We start from the raw sequence: 6960 nt of genomic DNA on the forward strand, positions 1-6960 counted from the left end.
GTTCATGAGTAGCCTAGAATATATCCAGCAGACATTCCTCCAGGGTAAGACGACATTTGCAATATGATCGCTCTTTAAATTCTACACTGGACTGAAGGTCAATGCTTCACTGCAAATTTTCTTACAGCTACTAAAGAACACTATTAGTTGCAAACTAATATCATTTTGTGGAAATTGCTCGACTGGTTTTACTGATTGTATTTCAAAACAAAATTTAATATCATATTCCAACAGAATACACATCTTACAGTCAATAATGGTTGATTATAATAAATACTGCATGAAATAATCTTCCAATTAAATATTTGCTTCCTTTACAAATGTCAGACCAACAAACATTTACTGATTTATCTTAACAATATAGCACTACAGAACTACGGTACCTTTTAGTTAAAGTGAATATGCCAGCAGCTCTTATATAAATGTAGAGCCTTCATCAAAATGAACTTCTTCATTTTTCAGCATGTCACCATATAACTTTAGATTCCCTGCTTTTGGTGCACCCTTCCTCGCTGAATTAAATTTATTTGGGATTGTTCTCTAAAAATATTCTTGTAAACTGAAGTCTGCATTGAATATTGGGTTTAAAATAAATCAGGAGCACACAACTATCCAGCTTCACTGCCAAGCATTCAAGAGCAGTGAAGCTGGATAGTTGTGTATGCCTCATTAATGACAGATGGTATTATGATATTAACGGGTGAGTTTGGCATAGACTGAAGCGATCTTGTACCTTTGATGAAACATCAGTGCTATTTTCTGATGCAAGAGATCAGATTGTATGATATTTTCCGTGTCTTATCCAATATCCCTTCTGCAGTTAACAACAATTTTTAAAAATGTTGATCATTAATCTCACTCTACATTTAGTGGAAAATGCACTTTAAACTCGAGTACACTTTGTAAGTAATTGATTGGTGGTACAGCACTAAAGATATACAAGGTGCAATGTGAATCCCAAATCCTACTTTTGGGCTCAAATTTTGTTGTAGGTATAACAGCAAAGTCATTGTTGAGGTGCTTCATAACAAATTTGCAATTGCAGAATATACGACTTATCCAAAACTGGCAAGGGCTGAGAGAAGTGTTAATTCTGAAAAGTTTTTCTCAGTAATGCTTTCAGGATAGCATTTGCAATCAACAAGTTGCTATCCTGCAAGGAAAGCAGCACTATTTGACCTGGTTCTGGTGCTGAAATTGAGCACTAAGGTAACTTGAAAAACATATGGGAACATTTGAGAAGGGGTGACTATGATATAATTAAATTCTGCCTCAAGGTAAAAAAAGTAAAAGAGCAAGTCTGAGCCTCAGATGTGAAGAGTTGTGGAGGGTGTAGAGCAATGGAATAATCACTTAAAGACCATTCTGCTCAGATAAATAAAATCAATTGTTGGAGAAAATCCAGACAATGAAGCAGAGCAAAGAATAGGAATACATAAAAACAATATCAGACATTTACTGGTTAAGAGGACACAGAGGTGAAGCTAATTAGGAAGGAACTGACAAAGCCAATTCATATAATCCAAGGCAAGCATTTGAACACAGAAATTAAGCTTTTGTTTAAAGAAAGTATAAAAGACATGTACTGCAAGATTACGCCAATGCTTTTGATTCATCTTGGTTACTTTGTGCATAATCCTTCCATTTTATTCCGAATGTATTTTTATCTCCTCCCTTGAAGATTTTCCTAGAAATCTTAAAAACCCCATTTGTCAAACAAATATGAAAATTGTGGAAAAGCTCAGAGCCATATTAAATAAAACAATAAATAATTATCATTGATGGCATGATTCTCATGTTGTCACAAAGTACCAGCTTTAAAGCTGTGGTGATTAGTTAGAAATAGAAGTAATAGCTAGCCAATGATACGATAATTAATGGCACTGACAGTTGGAACCAAACAAAAGGAAATAGACTTTAATCTATACATCACCTATCACACTATTTCAAGATGCCCTAAAGTACTTCACAACCTATGAATTCTCTCTAAAATATTATCACAGTTGCAGAAAGAAAATGTGGTGGGCAATTTGTGCAGGGAAAGCTCCCATTAACTGCAATGTGATAAACCAGGTTATCTGTCATTGTGAAGTTGGTTGAGGGATAAATTTCAGCTGGAATACCAGAAATAATACCCCTACTCTTCTTTAGAATGGTGCCTCAAGGTCTCTTACACACACATGAAGGCAGGTAATGGAGCTTTGTTTATTGTTTCACCTATAAGATGATAGATCCAACCATGCAGTACTCACTCCACATAGCATCAAACTGTCATCCTAGATTTCTGTGCTCAAGCTTCTGGAAAGGTGATACAAATCCACAAGTTTTTGACTCTTGGGCAAGAGTACCACTAATCGGGTAGAGCTGACAAAGAAAACCTGCAAAGCAAGTCTTTATAATGCTCATCCAAAATCTTGTCAGAGTAAATTCTTGGTTCATGGTATTCCTATCTTTGTCCTAAACTAAATATAGATTAGGATGAAAAAAATCAAGTGTTCTAATTTTTAAATGAATAGAGAAGAAACATGAGTTTATACTTCATTAATATATCGACAAATAAGTACATCAGACCCAACCAAAGGTCAAAAAAAATTGAAATTTATTTCTAATGTCAAAAAATATGGTCTATACAAAACATCAGCTAAGTAGTGGCAACTCTCTCATTTTCTGCTAGGTAGTGGCAACTCTCTAGTTGCCACTACCTAGCAGAAAATGAAAAGTGATGTTTAAGATAATACATTGTTGTGTATATGAACATCTTCCTTTATACTTCAAATCATTAAGATTAGTTTAGATGACTCCAAGTTTGTCCAGCAGGCAACTGAGCTGCATCAAAAGACCTTGGGTTTAAAAACAATCAGGAAGTTCTTCAAAGTAAAATCTTCGTTTGGGCTTTCCTTGCCATTTCAGATAATAGAATAACTCAACAGAATTTACTGTGACACAATATTCAAAACTATTTTTTTAAAAAATCTTATAATATGGGCGTTGATGACAAGGAGAATTACTTATTGTTTATCCTCCAAATAACCTTCAAAAGATGAGCTGCCTTCTTGAATTATTATTTTGTATGATACTGTTGAAGGAGTGTCAATGAATTGCTTGTGTACACTGCAAACATTATGCAACAGCAGTATGAACATTTAAAGATGCTGTTCAAGGTGTCAATAAAGCAAGATGTTTTGTCTTTGAAGACTCCAGCTTAGGATCCTAAACTGGAGCAAGCCTAATTTTGGGGGAGTTAAGCAGGATCTAGCAGAGGTCGTTTGAAGGGAAAGAAATGAATGGTAAGTCGAAAGCTTTTAAGAGTATGATATCAAGATGATTTCAACAGTCCAGGGGCAGTATGTTCCTGTTAGGGTGAAGGGTAAAACTGGCCAGTTTAGAGAACCCTGCCTGACAAGAGATATTGAGGCTCTGGTCAAGAGAAAGGAAGCATACATTGGGTTTAGGAGGTTAGAGACTATAAAAGTCCCTTGATGGCTTTAAAAAGAATATACAAGAGGGAAATCAGGAAGGCAAAGAGAGGGTAAGGGATGGATCTGGCAGATAAGGTTAAGAAAAATCCCAAGACGTTTTACAGCTATATTAAAAGGGTGGCTAGAGGGAGTAAGTTCCCTTAGAGGTCAGCAGGCCACAGGAGATGGGTGGGATTTTTAACAAATATTTCTCCTCTGTGTTTACTGGGGAGAAAATCATGGTTGCTCAAGAGACAAGAGAAACAAGTGGAGATGTTCTGGAGAACATTCATATTACCAGTAAGGAGGCATTTGCAGCCTTACAAGCACATTAAGGTGGATAAATCCCAGGACTTGACCGAGTGCATCCCCAAACTTTGTGGAAGGCTAAAGAAGAAACTGTGGAGGCCCTTATGGAGATATTTGCTTCCTGAAGACTGAAAGGTGGCTAATGTTGTTCTATTGTCTAAGAATAGCAAGGACTAGCCAGGGAACTACAGGCTGGTCAGCCTGACATCAGTTTGTGGGGAAGTTACTGGAGGGAATTCTGAGGGACAGGATCTACCAGCATTTGGATAAACAAAATCTGATTAGGAGTCAGCATGGCTTTCCGCATGGGAAGTCATGTTCGATGAATCTGAGAGATTTTTGAAGAAGTAACCAAAAGGGTAGATTAGAGTAGGGCAGTGGATGTTGTCTATTTGGACTTTAGCATGGCCTTCAACAAAGTCCCACATGGTGGGCTAGTTTGGAAGGTTAGTTCCCATGGAATCCAGGGAGAGCTAGTTAGGTGGATTCAAAATTGGCTCAGAGGTAGGAAGCAGAGTGTGGTGGTTGAAGGTTGCTTCTCGGAATGGAGGCCGGTGACTAGTGGTGTGCTGCAGGGTGACGGTTGGGACCCTTGTTATTTGTAATTTATTATAAATGATTAGGATGTGAATGCAAAAGGCTTAATCAGCAAGTTTGCGGATGACGCGAAATTAGGTAGTGTTGTTGATAGTGAAGAAGGTTATCATAGATTCCAGGGGGATCTTGACCAGTTAGGGAAGTGGGCCAAGGAGTGGCAAATGGATTTCAATACAGATAAGTGTGAGGTGATGCATTTTGGAACGTCAAACCAGGGTAGGACTTATACTATGAATAGGAGGGCCCTAGGGAGTGTAATGGAACAAAGGGACCTTGGAGTACAAGTGCATAGTTCATTGAAAGTGGCATCACAGGTCGACAGGGTGGTGAAAAAGGCATGGAGCACACTGGCCTTCATCAGTCAGGGCACTGAGTATGGGTGTTGAGACACCATGTTGCAATTGTACAAGTCATTGGTGAGGTCACACTTGGAGTACTGTGTACAGTTTCGGTCACCGTTATAGGAAAGATGTGGTTAAACTAGAAAGAGTGCAGAGAAGATTTACAAAGACGTTGTCAGGACTAGAGGGGCTGAGTTATAGGGAGAGGTTGGCCAGGCTAAACCTTTATTCCTTGAAACATAGGAGGATGAGGGGCAACCTTATAGAAGTGTTTAAAATTATGAGAGGCATAGATAAGGTGGATGGTAACAGTCTTTTCCCCAGGGTAGGGGAGACCAAAACTAGGGGGCAGAGATTTAGGGTGAGAGAGGAAAGATTTAAAAGGGACCTAAGGGCAACTTCTTCATGCAGAGGGTGGTAAGTATATAGAATGAGCTGCCAGAGGAACTGGTTGAGGCAGGTACAATAGTTATTTAAGAACTTGGATAGGTAGATGGAGGGGTGGGGTTTAGAGGGATATGGACCAAATACAGGAAATTGGGACTAGCTGGGTGGGTGCTGTGGGGGGATGAAAAGATCTGTATCCATGCTGTATTGATCTATGATTCTATGACATCAAGTTCATGAAAATTCTTGATGCAGCACATCATTATAATCCTGAACCATGCTCTGTAATTGCTGGAGGGGGTTTGGGACAAGGTGAGTCAATTGCTTCAGAAGACAGACACCAGTAGGAAAGAATCTACAGGAAAGGGAATCCATCCATGCACAACTAAAATAGTTAATGATGCTGTTAGATTGAAAGCACATACTTATGATGCAAAGAACAATGGTTGACCAGAGGATTGGGAGAATTTTTTTTATTTAAGAGGCCAGCTAAAGATGACTAAAATATTGATTGAAAATAAAGAAGTAAATAAGAGTAAACTGGCATGGCATATAAAAATAGATTGCAAGAGTTTCTACAAGGATGTAAAAAAGCTTGAGGGATTAACAACATGGAATGAGGAACAGCTGAGACTTTAATACTTTGTATCCGTCTTCACAGTTGAAGATATTAAAAGCACACCAAATAGGAAATAAGTAGTCAAAAGAGAGAAACTTCAAATGATTAATTGCAGAAGAGAGACTGACCAGGTAAGCTAATTGGACAAGTCCCTTGTTCAGTGGCCTATATCTTGCGGTTATAAAAAGCAGCAGCCGCAAAGATAACAAATGCATTTGTTGTAATCTTTCAAAATTCCCCAGTTCCAGTAAGCTCCCAGCAAACTGGAAAACCGCAAATATAATACAACATTTCAAGTGGGGGAGACAGAAAGCAAGAAACTCTAGGCCAGTTAGTCTAACATCTGTCATTGGGAAATGCTGGAATCCATGACAAAGGAAGCAACAACAGGATATTAAAAACATCATAGCATAAATAAACAGTCAACATGGTTTTATGAAAGGGAAAATGTGTTTGACAAGTTTATGAGATTTGAGGATGTACCTGGGAGGGAGTGGAAGTAGTGCAACTTGGAATATCATAAAAGCATACAAGAAGCCACACAAAAGTTTACCTCACAAAATAAGGGTTTGGGGTATTGAGGGCAAGATATTAACATGATTGAGGATTGTTTACTTGTAGAAAACAGAGTACAAATAAACAAATCATTTTCAGAGTACTGAGCTATAACAAATGGAATACCACAAGGAAATGATCAAGGGCTTCAGCAATTTAAAATTTGGACCGAGTAAACTGTTTGTTGATCCAACTTTGTTGATGATACAAAGGTAGTAACTTGTGAGAACAACACAAATCTGCAAAGATATAAAGACATCTTAAGTGAGTGGCTTAAGGACGGCAGATGAATATAATGTGGGGGAGAAATAGGATATTATTAAATACCTTGAGATTAACGAACCTTGGTGTTTAGAGACATCTGGGCAGCCTCATATAAAATACAATACAGTAAAACGTCAATATCCCACTACCTGACTATTTGGAAGTCTATATGGTTTGGCATCTGACCTACCTATGCTCTTTCATCTCACTGGAGCTGTGGTTCCTAAGCTCCCTTTCAAATGACAAAGGTCCTGGTTCCCACAGTCCCATTAAACTCACAGGAGGCCCATTTCGCACACTTTCTTTAAACTCACCAGTGGTTCAGTTCCCACACTCCCTATAAACTCACCAGGGCCCCGGTTCCTGCACCCCCTTTAAACTTCCAGGTTCACTGAAAAATTTACTATTAAATTTACTCAGCCAGCTCCAT

The sequence above is a fragment of the Pristis pectinata genome, chromosome 4 (genome assembly GCF_009764475.1).
Source record: "Pristis pectinata isolate sPriPec2 chromosome 4, sPriPec2.1.pri, whole genome shotgun sequence".
In the NCBI taxonomy this organism is placed as follows: Eukaryota; Metazoa; Chordata; class Chondrichthyes; order Rhinopristiformes; family Pristidae; genus Pristis; species Pristis pectinata.